We start from the raw sequence: 10,000 nt of genomic DNA on the forward strand, positions 1-10,000 counted from the left end.
TTTGCGCCGCCCCGGCTGACGCGGTTTTTGCCGCCCCGGCTGACGCAGTTCGGACTTAGCACTTTTTGGCTGAGCCTGGCTGGTGGCCCACTCACTCGATCGCCATGTCTGTTAGCCACAGTTTTCCCGGTGGTGCCGCACCCGGGCTCGCCCCGGCTGACGCAGTTTTCGCGCCGCCCCGGCTGACGCGGTTTCGTGCCGCCCCGGCAGACGCGGTTTTCGCGCCGCCCCGGCTGACGCGGTTTTTGCCGCCCCGGCTGACGCAGTTCGGACTTAGCACTTTTCGGCTGTGCCTGGCTGGCGGCCCACTCACTCGATCGCCATGTCTGTTTGCCACAGTTTTCCCGGTGGTGCCGCACCCGGGCTCGCCCCGGCTGACGCAGTTTTCGCGCCGCCCCGGCTGACGCGGTTTCGTGCCGCCCCGGCAGACGCGGTTTTCGCGCCGCCCCGGCTGACGCGGTTTCGTGCCGCCCCGGCAGACGCGGTTTTTTGCCGCCCCAGCTGACGCAGTTCGGACTTAGCACTTTTTGGCTGAGCCTTGCTGGCGGCCCACTCACTCGATCGCCATGTCTGTTTGCCACAGTTTTCCCGGTGGTGCCGCACCCGGGCTCGCCCCGGCAGACGCGTTTTTTTTTTCTTTCGCCCCGGCTGACGCAGTTTTCGCGCCGCCCCGGCAGACGCGGTTTTCGCGCCGCCCCGGCAGACGCGGTTTTTTGCGCCGCCCCGGCTGACGCGGTTTTTTGCCGCCCCGGCTGACGCAGTTCGGACTTGGCACTTTTTGGCTGAGCCTGGCTGGCGGCCCACTCACTCGATCGCCATGTCTGTTTGCCACAGTTTTCCCGGTGGTGCCGCACCCGGGCTCGCCCCGGCTGACGCAGTTTTCGCGCCGCCCCGGCTGACGCGGTTTCGTGCCGCCCCGGCAGACGCGGTTTTTTGCGCCGCCCCGGCTGACGCGGTTTTTTGCCGCCCCGGCTGACACGGTTCGGACTTTGCACTTTTCGGCTGTGCCTGGCTGGCGGCCCACTCACTCGATCGCCATGTCTGTTTGCCACAGTTTTCCCGGTGGTGCCGCACCCGGGCTCGCCCCGGCAGACGCGTTTTTTTTTTTTTTTTCTTTCGCCCCGGCTGACGCAGTTTTCGCGCCGCCCCGGCTGACGCGGTTTCGTGCCGCCCCGGCAGACGCGGTTTTTTGCGCCGCCCCGGCTGACGTGGTTTTTGCCGCCCCGGCTGACGCAGTTCGGACTTTGCACTTTTTGGCTGAGCCTGGCTGGCGGCCCACTCACTCGATCGCCATGTCTGTTTGCCACAGTTTTCCCGGTGGTGCCGCACCCGGGCTCGCCCCGGCAGACGCGTTTTTTTTTTTTTCCTTCGCCCCGGCAGACGTGGTTCCCCCCCCCCCCCCTCCGTCTTTCTTTTTGTTTTTTTTTTCGCCGCGGCTGAAGTGGATTTTTCGGTGCCTCGACGCCCCGGTAGTCGCGGTTTTTCCGTTTCCGCACGGCCCCGGCTGACGCTGCTCGGTCACAGTCGCCTTTTGTGGTGATTGCAGACTTCTTGAGCGCGGGTGTTTTTTTTTTTTGTTGTTGTTGTTGTTTTATTACGCATTCGCTCCAGCAGACGCTGTTTAGACTTTTTGTTTCCTCTTTTATCCTGCGACGAGGTGACGAGGTTTATTCGGTGCCCCGCCGCCCCGGCTGAAGTGATTTTTCCTGTCCCGTGCCGCCCCGGCTGACGCGGTTGGGACTTCGCGTTTGTTCGGCCGCCACGGGTTTTGGCGCACTCGCTCGGTTGCTTGTTGTTGCCACTTGTTGCGAACCCAGGTTTCTTGAGCGAGCGCGGGCGTTTTTTCTTCCTTTCTTTCTTTGTTCTATGTGTTAGCGAATCGGCCTTTAATATCACACGAGGACTCACAACCAACAATTTTCAGTTTGAAGTGTAAAAAATCTGCAGGTGTTGACGTAACTGACTTGCCCCGTACCCTTGAGTACATCCATGAAGTTCTCGTAGTACTACTAAATCGCATTATTCCAAGTGGAGAAATTCCCATAAACTTGCAAACCTCTACACGAAAATCGGTGCGCGTGATAAAGTTGAAAATTATCGTCCGATATCAAATGTGCCTTCTATAACACAAATTCTAGGAAAAAAAAAAAAAAAACACTTGTTCGCCGTTTTCTGCGCCGTGACTGGCAGCACTCCGGCGAAGCGAAACGGGGTCGATTCGAGCACGATATCGGCGTCTTTCGACGTGCTCGCCGGCGACCGTCGCACGAGTACGTCGCACGAGCGCGTCTGCCGGGGCGCCGTTTGCGAAGCCGACGCAAAAGTGGGAACCGCCGCTCGGATGATCGCCGCTTTCGGCAGAGTGAGTGTTGGCACTCCGGGGAAGCGAAACAGCGTGAATGCGCCCACGAAATCGGCGTATTTTGAAGTGCCCGCCGGCGACCGTCGCACGAGTACGGTAAACCGCGTCAGCCGGGGCGTAGTTCGGGACGCCGACGAAAAAGTGGGAAGCGCAACTCGGATCTTCGCCGTTTTTGCAGGAGTGAGTGGCGGCCCTCCTGCGAGACCAAGAAGCATCGATTCGTGCACGAATTCGGCGCCTTTCGACGTGATCGCCGGCGACCGTCGCTCGAGTAGGGCAAACCGCGTCTGCCGGGGCGGGCTTCGGGACGCCGATGCGAAAGTGGGAAACGCTGCTCGGATGTTCGCCGTTTTTGGCCGAGTGAGTGCTGGCACACGGGCGAAGCCAAACGGGGCCGATTACGGCACGATATCGGCGTCTTTCGACGTGCCCGCCGGCGACCGTCGCACGAGTACGGTAAACCGCGTCAGCCCGGGCGGAGTTCGGGACGCCGATGCGAAAGTGGAGAACGCCGCTCGGATCTTCGCCGTTTTTGGAGGAGTGAGTGGCGGCACTCCGGAGAAGCCAAGGAGCGCCAATTAGCGCACGATATCGGCGTCTTTCGACGCGCTCGCCGGCGACCGTCGCACGAGTAGGGCAAACCGCGTCTGCCGGGGCGGGGTTTACGACGCCGACGCAAAAGTGGGAACCGCCGCTCGGATGTTGGCCGTTTTTGGCAGAGTGAGTGCTGGCACTCCGGCGACGCGAAAGAGCGCGAATGCGCCCACGAAAGTGGCGTATTTGGACGTGCGTGACGGCGGCCGCTGCAGGAGTACGAAAAACCACGTCAGCCGGGGCGAGCGACACACGGCGGTCTGGGTGCTTATCGCTGCTATTATAGGGGCACCCCGGCAGACGCAGAAAAAAAAAAAAAATTTTCGACCTTCTTTTTTGCTGGTCGAGCTCGGGTAACCCAGGTCGCAATGGGAGCCGCGCACGAAAGCGGCGTCGCGAGACGCGTTCGCGGTCGCTAGTCGCACGAGCTCGGCAACCGCGTCAGCCGGCGCGGAGTTCGGGATGCCGACGGCTAAGTGGGTACCGCTGCTCGGATGTTCGCCGTTTTTGGCCGAGTGAGTGCTGGCACTCCGGTGAAGCCAAGGAGCGCCAATTCGTGCACGATATCGGCGTCTTTCGACGTGCCCGCCGGCCACCGCCGCACGAGTACGGCAAACCGCGTCTGCCGGGGCGGGGTTCGCGACGCGTACGCAATAGTGGGAACCGTCGCTCGGATGTTCGTCGTCTTTGGCCGAGCGAGTGCTGGCACTCCGGCGAAGCGAAACGGGGCCGATTCGGGCACGATATCGGCGTATTTCGACGTGCTCGCCGGCGACCGTCGCACGAGTACGGCAAAGCGCGTCTGCCGGGGCGAGGTTTGCGACGCCGACGAAAAAGTGGGAAGCGCCGCTCGGATCTTCGCCGTTTTTGCAGGAGTGAGTGGCGGCCCTCCTGCGAGACCAAGAAGCATCGACTCGCGCACGATATCGGTGTCTTTCGACGTGCCCGCCGGCCACCGCCGCACGAGTACGGCAAACCGCGTATGCCGGGGCGGGGTTGGCGACGCCGACGCAAAAGTGGGAACCGCCACTAGGATGTTCGCCGTTTTTGGCAGAGTGAGTGCTGGCACTCCGGCGAAGCGAAAGAGCGCGAATGCGCCCACGAAAGTGGCGTGTTTGGACGTGCTTGACGACGACCACCGCAGGAAAACGAAAAACCACGTCAGCCGGGGCGAGCGACCCATGGCGGTCTGGGTGCTTATCGCTGCTATTATAGGGGCACCCCGGCAGACGCAAAAAAAAAAAAAAAAATTTTTTTCGACATTCTTTTTTGCTCGTCGACCTCGGGTGACCCAGGTCGCAGTGGGAGCCGCGCACGAAAGCGGCGTCGCGAGACGGCTTCGCGGTCGCTAGTCGCACGAGCTCGGCAACCGCGTCTGCCGGGGCGGAGTTCGGGACGCCGACGGCTAAGTGGGAACCGCCGCTCGGATGTTCGCCGTTTGTGGCCGAGTGAGTGCTGGCACTCCGGCGAAGCCAAACGGGGCCGATTCCGGCACGATATCGGCGTCTTTCTACGTGCTCGCCGGCGACCGTCGCACGAGTACGGCAAAGTGCGTCTGCCGGGGCGGGGTTTGCGACGCGTACGCAATAGTGAGAACCGTCGCTCGGATGTTCGTCGTCTTTCGCCGAGCCAGTGCTGGCAATCCGGCGAAGCCGAACGGAGCCGATTCGGGCACGATATCGGCGTCTTTCCACGTGCTCGCCGGCGACCGTCGCACGAGTACGGTAAACCGCGTCAGCCGGGGCGGAGTTCGGGACGCCGATGCGAAAGTGGGAAGCGCCGCTCGGATCTTCGCCGTTTTTGGAGGAGTCAGTGGCGGCACTCCGGTGAAGCCAAGGTGCGCCAATTCGCGCACGATATCGGCGTCTTTCGACGTGCCCGCCGGCCACCGTCGCACGAGTACGGCAAACCTCGTCTGCCGGGGCGGGGTTTGCGACGCCGACGCAAAAGTGGGAACCGCCGCTCGGATGTTCGCCGTTTTTGGCAGAGTGAGTGCTGGCACTCCGGCGAAGCGAAAGAGCGCGAATGCGCCCACGAAAGTGGCGTGTTTGGACGTGCTTGACGACGACCACCGCAGGAAAACGAAAAACCACGTCAGCCGGGGCGAGCGACCCATGGCGGTCTGGGTGCTTATCGCTGCTATTATAGGGGCACCCCGGCAGACGCAAAAAAAAAAAAAATTTTTTTCGACATTCTTTTTTGCTCGTCGACCTCGGGTGACCCAGGTCGCAGTGGGAGCCGCGCACGAAAGCGGCGTCGCGAGACGGCTTCGCGGTCGCTAGTCGCACGAGCTCGGCAACCGCGTCTGCCGGGGCGGAGTTCGGGACGCCGACGGCTAAGTGGGAACCGCCGCTCGGATGTTCGCCGTTTGTGGCCGAGTGAGTGCTGGCACTCCGGCGAAGCCAAACGGGGCCGATTCCGGCACGATATCGGCGTCTTTCTACGTGCTCGCCGGCGACCGTCGCACGAGTACGGCAAAGTGCGTCTGCCGGGGCGGGGTTTGCGACGCGTACGCAATAGTGAGAACCGTCGCTCGGATGTTCGTCGTCTTTCGCCGAGCCAGTGCTGGCACTCCGGCGAAGCCGAACGGAGCCGATTCGGGCACGATATCGGCGTCTTTCCACGTGCTCGCCGGCGACCGTCGCACGAGTACGGTAAACCGCGTCAGCCGGGGCGGAGTTCGGGACGCCGATGCGAAAGTGGGAAGCGCCGCTCGGATCTTCGCCGTTTTTGGAGGAGTCAGTGGCGGCACTCCGGTGAAGCCAAGGTGCGCCAATTCGCGCACGATATCGGCGTCTTTCGACGTGCCCGCCGGCCACCGTCGCACGAGTACGGCAAACCTCGTCTGCCGGGGCGGGGTTTGCGACGCCGACGCAAAAGTGGGAACCGCCGCTCGGATGTTCGCCGTTTTTGGCAGAGTGAGTGCTGGCACTCCGGCGAAGCGAAAGAGCGTGAATGCGCCCACGAAAGTAGCGTATTTGGACGTGCTTGACGGCGACCGCCGCAGGAGTACGAAAAACCACGTCAGCCGGGGCGAGCGACCCACGGCGGTCTGGGTGCTTATCGCTGCTATTATAGGGGCACCCCGGCAGACGCAGAAAGAAAAAAAAAAATGGGGACATGGCGTGCGTCACCGTGCGGCTTCGCAGCGTTGCCGAAGTCGCCGAGCCCTTCGACTGAGCCGAACGGCGGACAGGGAACGTTGGTCGGCCGTTCTAACCTGTCGGTGCCACGCCGAGACGTCGTTAAGGAAAACCGCGTCGTGGGCCTCTACGACGCCGTCGAGTCGTTGTACGTTTGGTGTCCAGCGTGTCGGCGGCGAGTAGCGGACACGTCGTTCACGACTTCGGTCTTTCGCAGTCGACGCGAACTTGCGGAGAGTCGTGGTGCCTCACGTTTTCGGCAGAAACCGCGGCGGAATTTTCCCGTGCGTGCGCGCACGACCTCGGTGCTGTGCCGTCAGCGTAGTGTTGCACAAACTCGTGGCCTACCCAAGGTGCGGTACGTTTGCGGCCGTATCCTCGGTGGGAATTTCGTGAGTAGGGTCGCAAATTCTACGACCTCGGCGGGTTTGAGAGCGACGTAGACTTGTGGCACGCTCAACATGCCACACGTTTCGGGGCACACCCGCGGTGAAATTTTCTCGAGTACGCTCGTATTAGGGCCCAAGGAGGTCTGGGTACTTATCGCTGCTATTATGTGGGGGTTCTCGTGAGCGGCGTACGCGAAAGCGACCGGGTGTCTGATATGCGGCGGGCTTCGGCCTCGTCAAGCGTGTCCTCGGGTCTGCTCCAGGGGAATCCACGGCAGTCGTCTGCAGCCTCATCCGCTTGATGCGTTAGGGGCTGGTTGTCGGACGGTGCCGTTTTACCACGATATCGAGGTGTGTTCCGTGTCGTCCTCGGGCGATTCAGATGCGAAAGCGCCGAAGACGCGGGCGTGACCCGTCGTCTGGCGGCTTTGCAGTCTCGGCTCCGTTGCTAGTTCCGGCCGGTCCACCGACAGTGCAGCGGGCTTGGGCAACCCGCACGGCGCGACCGAGTCGATGCAACGAAAAAGAGCGAGCATGAACGTGCTTCTTGCCGCACGGCTCCCACTCGTCTTTCGGGAAGGTTGTGCCGTAGCGAGCTCGAACGCCGTCATCTCGGAGTGCAAAATAAGCGTGTTGGGGCGCCTGAAGGTGGCCTCCGCCGCACACAGACTGCGTCCGGCCCGCCGAGGGCGAGGACGGACGCGCAGTCGAACGATTACCTGGTTGATCCTGCCAGTAATCATATGCTTGTCTCAAAGATTAAGCCATGCATGTCTAAGTACATGCCGAAATAAGGCGAAACCGCGAATGGCTCATTAAATCAGTTATGGTTCCTTAGATCGTTTCTTCCTACTTGGATAACTGTGGCAATTCTAGAGCTAATACATGCAGTGAGCCTGGAGCCCTTTGGGTAACGGGTGCTTTTATTAGACCAAGATCGATCGGGTTTCGGCCCGTATTGTGTGGTGACTCTGGATAACTTTGTGCTGATCGCATGGCCACGAGCCGGCGACGTTTCTTTCAAGTGTCTGCCTTATCAACTTTCGATGGTAGGTTACTTGCTTACCATGGTTGTTACGGGTAACGGAGAATCAGGGTTCGATTCCGGAGAGGGAGCCTGAGAAACGGCTACCACATCCAAGGAAGGCAGCAGGCGCGCAAATTACCCACTCCCGGCACGGGGAGGTAGTGACGAAAAATAACAATACGGGACTCTTTTGAGGCCCCGTAATTGAAATGAGTACACTCTAAATCCTTTAACGAGGATCAATTGGAGGGCAAGTCTGGTGCCAGCAGCCGCGGTAATTCCAGCTCCAATAGCGTATACTAAAGCTGCTGCGGTTAAAAAGCTCGTAGTTGGATCTCAGTTCCAGACGAGTAGTGCATCTACCCGATGCGACGGCTCGGACTGAACATCATGCCGGTTCTTTCTTGGTGCACTTCATTGTGTGCCTCGAGATGGCCGGTGCTTTTACTTTGAAAAAATTAGAGTGCTCAACGCAGGCGAGTCGCCTGAATAAACTTGCATGGAATAATAGAACAAGACCTCGTTTCTGTTCTGTTGGTTTTTGGAATACGAGGTAATGATTAAGAGGGACGGACGGGGGCATTCGTATTGCGGCGCTAGAGGTGAAATTCTTGGACCGTCGCAAGACGAACTACTGCGAAAGCATTTGCCAAGAATGTTTTCATTGATCAAGAACGAAAGTCAGAGGTTCGAAGGCGATCAGATACCGCCCTAGTTCTGACCATAAACGATGCCAACCAGCGATCCGCCTGAGTTACTCAAATGACTCGGCGGGCAGCTTCCGGGAAACCAAAGTATTTGGGTTCCGGGGGAAGTATGGTTGCAAAGCTGAAACTTAAAGGAATTGACGGAAGGGCACCACCAGGAGTGGAGCCTGCGGCTTAATTTGACTCAACACGGGAAAACTTACCCGGCCCGGACACTGGGAGGATTGACAGATTGAGAGCTCTTTCTTGATTCGGTGGATGGTGGTGCATGGCCGTTCTTAGTTGGTGGAGCGATTTGTCTGGTTAATTCCGATAACGAACGAGACTCTAGCCTATTAAATAGGTGCGGGGTTCCCAGCACCTTACAACCTTCTTAGAGGGACAAGCGGCTCCTAGCCGCACGAAACAGAGCAATAACAGGTCTGTGATGCCCTTAGATGTCCGGGGCCGCACGCGCGCTACACTGAAGGAAGCAGCGTGTCTTTATCCCTGTCTGAAAAGACTGGGTAACCCGTGGAACTTCTTTCGTGATTGGGATAGGGGCTTGCAATTGTTCCCCTTGAACGAGGAATTCCCAGTAAGCGCGAGTCATAAGCTCGCGTTGATTACGTCCCTGCCCTTTGTACACACCGCCCGTCGCTACTACCGATTGAATGATTTAGTGAGGTCTTCGGACCGATGTCCGGCGCGGCCTTTCGGTTGCGCCGGTCTGTTGGAAAGATGACCAAACTTGATCATTTAGAGGAAGTAAAAGTCGTAACAAGGTTTCCGTAGGTGAACCTGCGGAAGGATCATTAACGGATTGTGAAGGGTGAGCGCCTCAGCTGCGTCTGCGCCCGACACTTTCTGCCGCTGACCCCGTTTGGACGCGGGGTCGGCTTTTCCCCACGGGGCTGCCTGAATGTGGAGCGGCACCCCGTGACAAATTGTTGCGCCCAGCGGACGCCAACACCGCGACCTTGGACGGTCGGCCAGGTGGCGGACGCGGGTACAAACGGCGCAACGCACTCATAGGTCGGCTTTCGACCCGCCACTGCACCGTGGCTCGAAGCGCTCGAAATGCGCGACCCGACCGCTGCGGGACCGCCTAGTACTGTAAACAGGAGCGGCGGAGCGCGAACGGCGAGTCGTGGTTACGTCGGTAGAAGGCGAGGCTGCGCGTTCCCGAAACGCCAGCCGAGTGCCCTCCCGACCGTTCGAGCGTGCAAGAACGAGACCCGACAATCGCGCGGCGACTGCCAAGTACGAGAGGAACGGCACAAGCGTCGGCGGTCGGTCAAGGAACTGGCGATGTGACGGGTCCGCTGTGCACCAGTGCATACCGTCCCGCCGTCCGCGGCAAGCGCCTCCGCGTCCTCGGGTGACGGAGGCTGCCGGTCGGTTCTTGCAGGCGAGGGATCTCGCTGGCACCGGTTCGCGTTGACGCGCGGCCGGTCATGGCACGGCGATGCGACGGCCGAGGTGCGCAGTACTCGATGGAGGAACCGCACGCTCCGATGACCGTCCCGCCCTCCGCGGCGTATGCGTACCGACCGTAATGGTTGCAGCAGCGCCGGCCGGCTTTTGAATTCGCCACACGAAACACGGTGCGAGATCGCGGTTAGGGGAGCGTCGACGTTGCCAGGCGTTTTGCTTGCTGCCGAGGGAAAGGCGGCACGGCCACGTCGCGCTCGTCGCGATTAGCGGGTCTGCGCGCTTTGGGAAGGTGCCGCAACGACTTGCCGAAAGAGGAAGCACGGAAGAACGAGGGACTTGGACGTCCCGACAATTGAACGCAC

At 60.3% G+C, this 10,000-nt stretch overlaps 1 long non-coding RNA gene and 1 other non-coding gene across 2 annotated transcripts in view; one reads left to right on the plus strand and one right to left on the minus strand.

Moving 5' to 3' along the window:
* The window catches only part of LOC142791904 (uncharacterized), a 41,101-nt gene that overhangs the window by 26,026 nt on the left and 5,075 nt on the right, over nt 1-10,000 (minus strand). The gene's annotated exons all lie outside the window — the stretch shown is intronic.
* Nucleotides 7,205-9,019, plus strand: LOC142791939 (small subunit ribosomal RNA). Its single transcript, XR_012890521.1, has one exon. It is a non-coding gene; the product is annotated as a small subunit ribosomal RNA (ribosomal RNA).

The sequence above is a fragment of the Rhipicephalus microplus genome, unplaced genomic scaffold (assembly GCF_043290135.1).
Source record: "Rhipicephalus microplus isolate Deutch F79 unplaced genomic scaffold, USDA_Rmic scaffold_199, whole genome shotgun sequence".
NCBI lineage: Eukaryota > Metazoa > Arthropoda > Arachnida > Ixodida > Ixodidae > Rhipicephalus > Rhipicephalus microplus.